Here is a 14483-nt window from a genome sequence, read left to right as displayed (position 1 = left end):
GCGACAGTTATCTTCGTAGTCTGAAATCCTCTCTATATGCAGTGTTTTGCTTTGAGATTACTGGGGAAGGGGGGAGTTGGCTTTTATCTAAAGAGGAATCGAGGCAGTGACAGATAGGATGACTTACTTTTCTTACAGTTATAACATTTATCCACAAGTGACGACTATAAGTCACTCTTAACTAGCCTTTCGTGATGACGAGAAACCCACTTGAAATAAAAACGTATCCACAAGAAAACAAAATTACGTCAACTCATTTCTGGCTGAAATATCTGCTTTTAATCAAGTCTTAAATGTAAGAACTTTGGAATATCCTTAAACTTAACTGATTTCACACTTGTTTGTTTTTCGCGCAAAGCTACACGAGGGCTATCTGCGCCAGCCGTACCTAATTTAGCATTGTAAGGCTAAAAAGAAGGTGGCTAGCCATCACCACCCACCGCCAACTCTTGGGCTACTCTTTCACCAACGAATAGTGGGATTGACCGTAACATTATAGCGCCTCTAAAGCTGGAAGGGCGAGCATGTTTGGTGTGATGGGGATTCGAACCCGCGTATTAGGAGTTGAACGCCTTAACCCACCTGGCTATGTCGGGCCTCTGATTTTACGTAATAAAGTAATAGTTTTTTTTTTTTTATTTGTCAAAATGCAATTATTTTTCATTTTCAGTTTGGTGGGTGTTACAAATAAAAGAGAGCAGTGAATGAGTAATTAACTGCGTTGAGTTTTGCATAATAGGTAGATAAAGTTTGTCGAAAGATTTGGTATGCAAATTTAATGTTATATGATAGCTCTGGACGAGAATCGTATTGTCCACAAAAATCCTTTTTTTTTAAACATGTATATTACCAAAACAAATTTCTTTCAGCACGCAGTCCGGCCAGGTGGTTAAGGCACTCTACTACATTGTGTCTTGGAGTAATTTTGAGTTGCATGAGATAACATTGTGAAGAACCCAGTTTCTTCTAGGAAGCTCATGGTTAAAACAACTCTTATCTTGGAACCGGAAAGAACCGTGCCTTCGTTTCCCACGTACCTTTTCAACGGGTGAACCTTGTTCGTGTGATTCACGTCCTCCGTTTAGTTCTCTATCATTCCTACGGGAATAAATAAAATATGTGTTATAAGTCATAAGCTTGTTTATTTTATTATTTTTTTAATTTCAGCAAAGCTACACGAGGGCTATCAGCGCTAGTCGTCCCTAATTGAGGGTCGCGGGTTCGCATCCCCGTCGCGAACAAACATGCTCGCCCTTTCAGCCGTGGGGACGTTATAATGTTACGGTCAATCCCACTATTCTTTGCTAAAAGAGTAGCTCAAGAGTCGGCGGTGGGTGGTGATGACAAGCTGCCTTCCGTCCAGTCTTACTCTACCAACAGTAGGGACGGCTAGCGTAGATACCCCTCGTGAAGTTTTGTGTGAAATTCAAACGAAACCAAACCAAACTTTCAATACGCTCTTCGTCTACTAGAACGTGCTATAGAGAGTTGGGCATGCTACTCTAAAACGATTTTTGAGACTCACCACGTCTCATGCCGGTACATCCAGTCGTATTCTATTTGACGACCGTGTATCGTGACAATAGTTCTGCATCTGCTTTCTAATGCAAAAGCTTCCGTTGTAAGAATGTCATTCCAAAGTTCATCACTCCCCTCTGTGTGCTTTCCAATGAAGCATCTGTACAAGCAGTTTTTTTTTTGTTCTTTAATATCCCTGACTAAGAGAAACAAAACTTTGCTCATATTTTGAGGGTGCAGTAGTCTTCAGTTCTCTTACGTTTTATAGCTTGCATGTTAATTCAATGTATTATCTGAATTTAAACTCAACATTTTGTCTGTCTTATGAGTATTTACTTTAGTAAGGCATTAACAAAAAAAGAGTAAAATGGAGTGTCGGTTTTCTCCGTTAAAAACCAAACGACATTACAGATCATGGCGCTGTTGTATTTCCGTGTTGGTGTCTTATATCATGACGTTATATATATACTAATATATCATATTTGTAATAGTTTATATATTACTATACAACACACAATACAGTTACATATAAGAAATAATTTCTTTTATTAATTTACTACATTTATATTTCTACATTATTTTGTCTTTTGAAGTATTTTTTACAAGTTGTTAAAAAACGGATTTGTTTTCACTCAAATTTATAGGTGAGTAAATCATGTAATATTAAGAGCGTAATTAATAACAAAGCATATGAATTAGTTTGGACCAGTGCTCCTCAGCCGGATCTACCAGACGACCACCGCATCCGGGCTTTAGTCGTCACAGTTCATAACAAAAGTGATATGTGCACCTCTAAGATACTTCTAGGACTAAAAAAAAAAATTGACTCAGGGCAGACAGCTCATGACCCGTGGGGTCGCAACCCTGGAATATATAATAAACACCTATGATAGCTGTGGCTGATTCAATAGAACTTTAGAGAGAGTATACATAGAAGGTTTGAGAACTTTAATAAACTGCGACTACCTCTTGAATGAAAAGAAGATGGCGGTTGTTGTTGTTGTTTTGTAGCGAGACCTAGACCTACCTTGACGTAGAAGACGAAACTTCCTTGTGCCCTTTTCATTCAACAGGTGGCTGCAGTTCATTAATGTTTTCAAATCCACTTAACCTGGCTGATATTACATCATCTTGAACCGTTAGCAATCTCTGGTTGTGTACGAATACTTATATATACTAAAACAGAATAAATAAGTTGGTTGATTAACAACGGGTATCTGAAAGAACTGATATTCTCAGACATTGCTCCTTGAACACTTTTATAGATATATTCTATGATTCAACACCTGTTATTTTATTTATTCTCAATGAAACCTCTGGCATACTTCCTAGTTATTTGATTGTTTCTACATTTTGAGTCAACATACAGTTGGTAAAATGTACCATGTGTCACGCTGTTTTAACGCACATACCTAAACTTGCAATTTAAAAAGTAATAAATTTATAAATGGTTGTGTGGTTTAAGCAAGCGTTACAATAACGTTGCGCAAATATATTTGTTTATTTTTGTAGTTATTGCATAGGCGTTTTGTTCGATGATGTCTTTGTATAAATACAGTTTGTCTGGAATTAAGCACAAAGATACTCAATGGGCTATCTGTGATATAGAGTTACTAATGGACATATGTATTCAGTAATGGGGTGTTTAGAAGGAATTTTTGTTTGTAACGCAGAGCTACACAATAGGCTACCTGCGCTTTGTCTGCCAGGGAAGGAGGGGAGAATCCTGGATTCTATTGTTTCAAGTCGTCCTTACCGTTCACCTTTCGGGGGTACATTTAGAAGAGAGCTAAGAATCTGGGACATTTCTACCATATTGTATTAGGCTTTGGAAAGTTGTTTGTCAAGATGGTTTGGTTTGTTTTGAATTACGAGCAAAGCTACACTAGGGCTATCTGCGCAAGCCATTCGTAATTTAGCAGTGTAAGGCTAGAGGTAAGGCAGCTAGTCATCACCACCCACCACAACTCTTGGACTACTCTTTTACCAACGAATTGTAGGATTGACCGTTACATTATAACGCCCCCACGGCTGAAAGGGCGAGCATGTTTGGCGCGATGGGGATGCGAACCCACGACCCTCAGATTACGAGTTGCACGCCTTAACACGCTTGGCCATGCTAAGCCTCTGACTAAACTTATGATATCACTCCAGCCATTCAGTATTTACTCGAAATATATTAATCAGTCCATTCCAACAAAGTTATGGAAGGAGGAAGAGGTCTAGTGTACCTGACCCTCCTGGGTATACAAATAAATATACCCATTATAAAAATTTGGCGAAGAATAAACTATGCTGGGAGTCTAACTGGTAAAAACTACTAACTACTACTTCGACAGAAAGAGGCGCTTCAGGGAAAAATATTTGGGTCGTCATTGACGTTTCACCCGTCTATTGCAGTATACAGTACATAAATGAATACCTTTTTTCAATGAAAACAAATATAAGTCCTTGAATAGTCTTCGACATAAATTTCAATATTTTATGTGTGTAACTTCTGCGCTGCATTTGTTATACATTTACTTATCTAGGACAAACTTGTTTGTCGCTTTGAAATAGTCTTTCAAACTCTGGCATTGTTTCCTCCGAGAAATACCTTCAGTCAGCAGTTACACGGCGGAAATACAAACAGAAGCAAAAATGTGTGCACTTAAAAATCGGAATGATCAAAGCGAAAGCCAGGGGGAAAAATAGAACACGGACTGAAATGCTAGTAAATGCTGGAGTGGCCAGCGAGAGACAGCGGGAAGAATTATACATATAGAGGGTATGACGGAATTGAACACCAACTGCGGTATATACATTCTTTTCAGAGCAATAGCAGATGGTAATCTGAAAATAGATGAGACAGTTGAATATTATATATTGAATAGATATGAGACAGTTACCACTGATACAGCACTAAATCTACAGACTTAACGCTAAAATCAGGGGTTCGATTCTTTGCTGTGAACTCAGAAGATAGCCCAAACTCAGTAGTCTAAAATTAGTAGTTTTGCCATAAATGTAGAAGTTAGAAAAATGCTGTCACACATTAAAAATAAAAGTGAATAAATAATTGTGTAAGCTGTTTAATGAATCATATTGATGAAGTTTAAATGTCAATAATATCTCAACTTCAATAGCCAACTTAATCTGTGTACAGTAACCGATAGCCAAGGTGGTGATGATTGCTGTAATTTGCATTTAAACCGAAAAATGTGGATACATTCTCAACGTTTCAGCAGGAACCTGATTAAGTTTTTTTTTACTATTACATCAGAGCAAAAAGTTGGTGTTTAAAAACAAGTATTTTTGTTTCTACGTGTAGAATAATTTAGAATTGATATAACACCACAAAGGACATACAGTTTACTCCTAAATAATGTTTTAATCCCATCTCGTGTTAAAATGTGAATACGATTGCGTCATCTTGTTTGACGGATGAATAGACGGAACCGATTATTATGGGCGTAGGATGTCGCAATAGAGGCATCACGAAAACATCTCCTGCACACAAAAAAGAAATGAAAGAAAAAAGAAGAGCTTATCTGAAAAGAAATGACAAATTGAGAGTTATGGCCAAGAACGTGGTTTGGGAAGCGGGCGTCAAAGAGAAATTAAAAATAAGAATGACTTGGAGCATTTTAATAGAGCGTGTGATTTTGCAGTACATCACGACGAATAATAAAAATAAAAAATGCTTCATTGGGCCTAACAAAACTAAATCCTCTCACGAGCATCATTATTCCCTATAGAGTATTATGTATGGTCCACGAGCAAAAAAAAGTTTAGTATCAATCCGGAATAAAATCTGCAGAACAAACGGATTATTTATGTCTTTGGTGGATTCAATAAGAGGCTTGAAAAGAAATTGTTTTTATCTTCTAGAGATAAGTTGCAAAGAAATAAAATCAATTTGATATTCACCATTTATTCAAACTCTTTCTTTATTTGGTTTCGGACATAAAAACATCTAGTTTGTGATTAGTATAAAAGTTGGGAAGATTCTACTCATGAAGGGAATATTAGATAAAACTTAAAACTAAAAAAAAAAAAAAAAAAAAAAGTGCTATCCATAAATTAGATGTTCGTGTTAGGTTTATTTTGTATTTCACGCAAAGCTACACGAGGACTATGTGCTAGCTGTCCCCAATTTCGCAGTGTAAGACTACAGGGGAGGCAGCTAGTTATCACTACCACCGCCAATTCTTTTACTAACGAATAGTGGGATTAACCATGAGATAATAATGCTACCACGGCTGAAATGGTGAGAATGTTTTGTGTGACGAAGATTCGAACCTGCGACCTTTGTATTACGACTCAATCGCCCTAACCACGTGGCCATGTAATACATGATATACAGCATTACTTAATTACAAGGTATTTTTAAACAGATAAATACACTGCTGGCCAAAATCTTAAGGCCAATGAACATAAAGAAAAAATATGCATTTTGCGTTGTTAGGCTCAACCACTTATTTGAGTAGAGCTTCAAATTCTTTTATTCAGATACATGTTCAGACATGTAAGATAAAGAAAATAAGATTTTCTTAGGTAGCGTTTTTTTTTTAATTTGCCATTAGGTAATTAATTAATAATCATACAATGAAACAGAACGGCCTTTTCCCTGAAATTTATGTATCGTGCTAATTTGTGTTTGTTTTTTGAGTTTCGCGCAAAGCTACTCGAGGGCTATCTGCACTAGCCGTCCCTAATTTAGCAGTGTAAGACTAGAGGGAAGGCAGCTAGTCATCACCAACCACTGCCAATTCTTGGGCTACTCTTTTATCAACGAATGGTGGGATTGATCGTTACATTATAACGCCCCCACGGCTAAAAGGGCGAGCATGTTTGGTGCAACCGGGATTCGAACCCGCGATCCTCAATTAGGGACGACTAGCGCTGATAGCCCTCGTGTAGCTTTGCTGAAATTAAAAAAATAATAAAATAAACAAGCTTATGACTTATAACACATATTTGTATTTATGTACAAACAGTTCCATACATAATTCAATTTCAAGTGGCTTCAGCGTTCTGAGTATAAAGTGGAGTGACAAGGTTTTGTTTGCTTAGACCCAAGTGAAGACTGCCTTAGTTGTAACCATACAAGGAAACCATTTAGTTCATGCATATAAAAAAGTTCCAGCGAGATGGCTGTCAGGATCTTACACAAGAGAAACAGGTCATGAAACTGTGTAGTTCAATAAGCATTTACGTTCTCTACCTCACATATTATAAACAACAGACAATGTCGTAAAACTGCACTAATTGCCTGTCTAACTGTATTTGACAGAGCAACAAATGTATGTAAAATATTTGTAATGGGAGCAGTCAGTATTGATATAATTTCAAAACTCCTTCATCAAACAAGTATATAAGAACCTCTGCATAAATCTACGCGGTAATAACGTAACTGGTCACGTGATTATATCATACCGTATTTTAAGTAACGAGTCACTAGGGTTTGGGTTTATTTATACGGTTAAGCCACACCTTATTTATATTAAAATGTTTTTCCCTATGACACATCCAAATATTAGTTTTAACAGCTTAAAGTGCAGTTTGTCCCCTTATTGGCTCAGCTGTCAGTCTGAAGGCTTATAACGCTAAAAAACTAGGTTTCGATAACCATGGTAGGCACAACACAGATACCCCATTGTTTAGCTCTGCACTTACCAAAAAACAAACCAAGCGTAACTTTTTATCATTGTTAACATAAGAATCACACATAAATTGGCAAGTTAATAATTTGTCAATCACATTAATTCCAAAACGTAGCAGTTTTTTTTCTTCATATTTCAACTTTATTACGACCACATATGGCTGAAACTAATTACAACATATGGAAAAGAAAGAAACGGATATTTAATTTGCAAATGTTCAGGTTATTTCTAATTTTCACATGCAATGTTCTTTTCTAGTCATATTCACAAATATACTCGTTTCTTGTACGAGTTTTAAATGAATAAAGTGCATATTTCTTACTTTACTTTTTGACGGAATGAACCACGTCCTTCTATCTATTTTACATTATGAGCATTGCTATGGAAGAATAATAATATATAGTCACCTTTGTCGCGTGTCTACAGTCGAAACTGTGATAAGTGTTTAGAAACACAACACCTCATCACGTCTCAAGTCTTGACTTCTTCGACACGCTGAACCACTAGTCCACAATGAGCTATCACTACTATAGTCTCCTTATACAAAGAAACGAATTTTTTGTGAAGAATAAAATTAAAATACCTGTGCTTATTTGTTTACTATTGTGTTACATTGATTATTTTTGTACTGTAGTGTACCACATTGTGAACCTTCTCGTGTTTCTTAGGTTATTGTGATTATTTTTATACTATAGTGTACTCTATTGTGAACCTTTTCGTGTTTCTCAGGTTATTGTGATTATTTTTATACTATAGTGTACTCTATTGTGAACTTTCTAGTCTTTATCAGGTTATTACGATTATTTTTATACTATAGTGTACTCTATTGTGAACTTTCTAGTCTTTATCAGGTTATTGTGATTATTTTTATACTATAGTGTACTCTATTGTGAATTTTCTTGTGTATCTCAGATTATTGTGATTATTTTTATACTATAGTGTACTCTATTGTGAACTTTCTAGTCTTTATCAGGTTATTACGATTATTTTTATACTATAGTGTACTCTATTGTGAACCTTTTCGTGTTTCTCAGGTTATTGTGATTATTTTTATACTATAGTGTACTCTATTGTGAACTTTCTAGTCTTTATCAGGTTATTACGATTATTTTTATACTATAGTGTACTCTATTGTGAATTTTCTTGTGTATCTCAGATTACTGTGATTATTATCGGATATAAGTTCATTACAATACCCACCCAATAGCTAAGAAGTGAAATGGATGTACAATTGTTTTAAATAGTTCTCGGTGGATCGCAAAGGTTTAGTGAACTACATTTTCTTTTGACATTTCAAAAATTTATTTTATCACGAAGGACTACAATGTTATACTTAAAATCTCTCTCTCAGGACTACTGTTAATTACCGTCTTTTTTTTTTTTCATTACTAAAATCGATTCTCACGGACGAAACGCATAATTGTAATTTCTGTGAAACATATTACATTGGTACAAGTTGCAACATTCGTTTCTCGTTAGACCATTTTAGAATGTAAAAATAAAATAACACATCCATAAAAACTAGTATATCTCCCTTAATTAGTTTGTTGGTTCACTGTGATGGATTGTATAGATGTAGAATGTGTTAAATTATCCTACAGAGCATTCACTGGCAGAGACAAAATGATCAGTTACGATAGAACAAATTAGAGTGGTGGTCAAGTTTCTTTTTAGGTCCATGATTTTATCTTCTTGTCCTTACTACGTGTGTTATATTACCTCAAATCTGCTACTTTGATGGGCGTGTGTGCGTTTTTTTATAGCAAAGCCACATCCGTCTATCTGCTACTTTGATAAAGATATCCTTGTTTATGGAACAGGAGTGTACAATTAGCAGGCATAATAGTTACAACTGTGGGATTCTCTTTGTTTCTTAGATCCTAAAAACTGAAAGGATCCTTGCAGTAATTTGGCGAAATCATTGCATCGGAGTTGTTGATACTTAAGTTTACCTTTATCTACCAATCAACCAGTGAGAAAAAATATTAGTTTAATATGTGTATTTCTTATTAATAACAGTAATTCCACTAAAAAATCAGCTATATTATTTAATAAAAACTCTTATAACAAAAACAGCGGTAAGTCTAAGGATTTACAGTGTTAAAATCCGGGGTTCGATTCCCTGTGGTGGGCACAGCAGATAGCTGCTCTGTTCTGAAATAATCAAACGAAGAAAAATTTATGCAAAGTGTATAAATACAAAATACTTGGAGTAAAAATCCATACTTTTTTTCTCTTAGTATTTGACACGCGTGTATTTAACAACACGTGCATTACGTAGACACATTATAACTTTATCACTTCGCTCAACAGTGGAATTTATAAATGTATTACGAGCAACTCCAGCCACATTCAAAAATATACCTATAAAAATATTGTTTTAAATTCTAAAATAAAAGACTGTAATTGATTAGAATTAACGTTCTAAAAGGTGATGAATTTTAAAATATTCAGACCTTAACTGTTCGCGAATATAAAACTAAACAATACTTAAAAACTATTCTTTACTTAAAAAATTCGTATCGAATTAGTACATTAGTGATGGCGTTCTGAAGGAATAGACTGGCCCACCGGGATACGTGACAATTACCCGGTGGGTTATTGCATTTGACGCATTCTTAGAAATTGACTTTAATTACTTAGCATGTGATATTTATACAAATATACGTACAAACGTTTGCATTTCGTATTTCTTGGTACCGAACTACAATTTAGTAGTTTACGTATTTACTTTCAATATTTATTTAATTTTTGGTGGATTTTCACATTCCAGAGACCTCATAATTAATGGCTCTAATACATTTGTTTTTATTAGTCAATGAAAGTTGAGAAAATAGGATACTAATTGAGATTATTCTTTATTTTCTAAGTTATTGCAACGTCTCATCCAAAGTATACTATTAAGAATATGGTACGTGTGTGTTTTCTTATAGCAAAGCCACATTGAAGTATCTGCTGAGTCCACTGAGGGGAATCGAACCCCTGGTTTTAGCGTTGTAAGTCCGTAAGCTTACCGCTGTACTAGCGGAAGACTATTAACCAGAAATTCAGATCTTTTTCTATGATATTTACAGAACTTGTGACATAGTCATTACATAGATATTGTTATAAAAGGAAACACTGTATATTATTCTAAAGTTCTGATGACTTACTGAAATGGTATTTCAAATATCATTTCGATGAACAATCCGAGCCATCCCTCCAACTCCCCCACCCACCCACCTAGTGACACAACGGTAAGTCTGCGGACTTATAACGCTAGAATCCGGGTTTCGATACCCGTGGTGGGCAAAGCCCAAATAGCCCATTGTGTTGCTTTGTGATTAACTTCAAACAAGTCATTTCTACGTTGGCAGTGCTACCGTCTACCTGATAAAGTCTTAAATGTTCTATACAATACTGCAGTGTTACGTCGGAATAACATCCTAGAAGTACATACATTTTTTAAAGAAATTAATTATATAATTATATTATGTAACTTATTTTTGTTATGAATCTAAGAGGAAAAGGTCTAGCATGTCCCTTCTCTGGGTACGGTATAATTATGTTCAGCTGTATATCGTTCTGTTTATTAAACAGCGGAAACACAGGCATGGCCAAGTAGTTAATGCATTCGATTCGTAATCTGAAGGTCACAGGTTCGAATCCCCGTCGCACCAAACATGCTCGCCATTTCAGCCGTGGGGGTGTTATATGTGACGGTTAATCCCACTATTAGTTGGTAAAAGAGTAGCCCAACAGTTGACGGTGGGTGGTGATGACTAGCTGCCTTCTCTCTAGTCTTACACTGTTAAATTAGGGACGAGTAGTGCAGATAGCCCTCGTGTACCCTTGCGCGAAATTTAATACAAACCAAACTTACACTATAAATTAGGAATGGCTAACGCAAATAGCCCTCGTGTAGTGCTCCCTGCTAATACAACGGTAAGTCTGCGAATTTACAATGCAAAAATCATGGGTTCGATTCCCCTCGGCAGGCTCAGCAGATCGCCTGATGCGGCTTAGCTAAAAGAAAACACACACACCCTCGTGTAGCTTTGCGCGAAATTCAAAAAACATTAAACAGCGGATTTGTCTCATGACATTAAAAAAGCCAAATTTATAATGAAATTACATTAAATAATTAATGTTCCACTTTTCATTTCCCTCTATAAACTATATTCAATTAAAAGAAAAGAGTAGTAAAACAAAAAGCATCATATTTTTTTGGGGAGGTAAATAAATAGCTTTTAAGTTTATTAATTGCAACCTATTTTTGTGTGAGGGTTAAGGAAGACATTTTCAAAACATTTCACTTGTAAAAACCTGACGCAATGTTGATAAGTTTTAAAATCTATCTTATACTAGCATATTATAATTTTATCTTTTAAATATCGATAATTCAATATATATAAATATGTTATTTCCTTGATTGCAAGTTCTTTTGAAATGCTTTAATTATGATTTATATTCATTTTCTTTTTTACTACTTCTTATGCTACTAAGAAATGAGAAACAGCATACTTTTGATTTGGCCGTAATATATAAAACAGTACTTCAATTTTTATTTGAAAATTGTAACAATTTTCCTGTAAATTCTATAGTCATCACATCTAGTTTTTTCTCTTTTTTTTTTTCATGCCCAGAATGGCCAGGTGGTTAAGGCGCTCGCCTCGCAATCTGAGGGTAGCAGGTTCCCATTCCTGTCACACCAAACATTCTCACCCTTTCACCGGTGGGGGTGTTATAAAGTAATAATCAATCCCACTATTCGTTGATAAAAGAGTAGCCCAGGAGTTGACGGTGGGTGATGATGACTAGCTGCCTTTGTTCTAGTTTTACACTGCTAAATTAGGGACGGGTAGTACAGATAGTCCTCATGCAGTCTTGAGCGAAATTCAAAACCACACTTTTTTTTTTTTGACCGCTGTTTGTCGTTCGTAGGTGTGTTTGTAAGAAGCGTTGGAAATCCCGAACTATTTTCGGTTCATCTTTCTCTGTTGTATTTTAGACATATATGAGCAGCATAAACAATATGTGTTAAACTCCCAGTTGACACAGGTACAGATATCTGTCAAAAATTCCATAGATCAGGTTTATTATAAGATTTTCGAAACGTGTATCAATCTATTTTATTAAATACGTCGAACAACATTATATTTTAAATTCTATGTCCTCAAGTTGACCTCAAGTGGAGGGCACCAGTTGGTAAAAATTTATTTAGCAGGTCTTGAATAAATAAGCCTAGTAAATCCGTTTGTAGCTATGTACTACATTCTTAACGACCAGAAAAGTAATTCATTCCAAAAATGTAACCTCCTCCAAAGTCTTCATGTACCCTTCTCCCTAGTCTTCATGTATCCCTTCTCCCAAGGAAACAAATATTCAAAAAACATTAAATCGATAAGATCAATTCGATTCCATAAAGAACGTTATCGATATTATGTTATTAAACAGAAGAAATATCTGTTTTAGAGCATTTTTGCTGAACATAATTTATATAACATCTAACAAATTTCAACATAATCGATAAGTACATACAAGTTCAGCTGCTAATAGCGATACTGGGAAAAACAACAACAATCAACAATAAACGTTTATAAATTTTGTGTAAATTGACAAACACGTTAAAATATATGCTTTTATCTGTACAGAATGATATACAATAGTTGCTTCTCGGTTAATTTTATGGTTCTGGTCACACTCTTTCTTCCCCCCTCTCCCTTACCATTAGTTTTCACTGTCGGCAACTTAGTCTTATGATGGACGGCGCTGTTCAGTCAATAACATTTTCCAGGCAGCTAGCTGCACACTTCATCGATCTAGCTATAGATTCTTCCTATATGTCAGAAAAGGAATTAATCACCTACCAAAAGAGTGTCAGTCTTACTGTTCCAAACCAACATGCACAGTCTGTGTTTGTGGTTAAGCTTACTTTTTCTTTCGACCATACTTTCATCCTATAATTCAAACAACGTTTTGTTTAAAGGCAGATAGATAAAAGAACAAATTTGGTAAATTATTTTTCCCAAATACACAACAATAATCCACATAAACTGTCCTACATCCATTGTTTAACATATAAAGTATATAAAAGAACAAATTTGGTAAATTATTTTTCACAAATACACAACAATAATCCACATAAACTGTCCTGCATCCCTTGTTTAGCATATGAAGTATATAAAAGAACAAACTTGGTAAATTATTTTTCACAAATACACAACAATAATCCACATAAACTGTCCTGCATCCCTTGTTTAACATATGAAGTATATAAAAGAACAAATTTGGTAAATTATTTTTCACAAATACACAACAATAATCCACATAAACTGTCCTACATCCATTGTTTAACATATAAAGTATATAAAAGAACAAATTTGGTAAATTATTTTTCACAAATACACAACAATAATCCACATAAACTGTCCTACATCCCTTGTTTAGCATATGAAGTATATAAAAGAACAAACTTGGTAAATTATTTTTCACAAATACACAACAATAATCCACATAAACTGTCCTACATCCATTGTTTAACATATAAAGTATATAAAAGAACAAATTTGGTAAATTATTTTTCACAAATACACAACAATAATCCACATAAACTGTCCTACATCCCTTGTTTAGCATATGAAGTATATAAAAGAACAAACTTGGTAAATTATTTTTCACAAATACACAACAATAATCCACATAAACTGTCCTACATCCATTGTTTAGCATATGAAGTATATAAAAGAACAAATTTGGTGAATCATTTTTCACAAATACACAACAATAATCCACATAAACTGTCCTACATCCCTTGTTTAACATATGAAGTATATAAAAGAACAAACTTGGTAAATTATTTTTCACAAATACACAACAATAATCCACATAAACTGTCCTACACCCCTTGTTTAACATATGAAGTATATAAAAGAACAAATCTGGTAAATTATTTTTCACAAATACACAACAATAATCCACATAAACTGTCCTACATCCCTTGTTTAGCATATGAAGTATATAAAAGAACAAACTTGGTGAATTATTTTTCACAAATACACAACAATAATCCACATAAACTGTCCTACATCCACTGTTTAACATATGAAGTATATAAAAGAACAAATCTGGTAAATTATTTTTCACAAATACACAACAATAATCCACATAAACTGTCCTACATCCATTGTTTAACATATAAAGTATATAAAAGAACAAATTTGGTAAATTATTTTTCACAAATACACAACAATAATCCACATAAACTGTCCTACATCCATTGTTTAGCATATGAAGTATATAAAGAACAAACTTGGTAAATTATTTTCACAAATACACAAC

The 14483-nt window shown here is 34.6% G+C and overlaps 1 long non-coding RNA gene across 23 annotated transcripts in view; it reads right to left on the bottom strand.

Moving 5' to 3' along the window:
• Window positions 1–2045: 2045 nt before the first annotated feature.
• The window catches only part of LOC143238642 (uncharacterized), a 49586-nt gene continuing 37148 nt past the window's right edge, over window positions 2046–14483 (bottom strand). For 10 of the 23 annotated variants that reach the window (XR_013020693.1, XR_013020680.1, XR_013020682.1 and 7 more), the window contains one exon: window positions 9327–13102. This is a non-coding gene — a long non-coding RNA (uncharacterized LOC143238642). The other 13 variants (XR_013020701.1, XR_013020685.1, XR_013020700.1 and 10 more) reach the window with 6 other exon arrangements.

Source organism: Tachypleus tridentatus, chromosome 13 (genome assembly GCF_004210375.1).
Source record: "Tachypleus tridentatus isolate NWPU-2018 chromosome 13, ASM421037v1, whole genome shotgun sequence".
NCBI classification, from domain to species: Eukaryota; Metazoa; Arthropoda; class Merostomata; order Xiphosura; family Limulidae; genus Tachypleus; species Tachypleus tridentatus.
The sequence above is the reverse complement of the archived record's forward strand: the minus strand, read 5'-3'. Positions and strand labels throughout refer to the sequence as shown.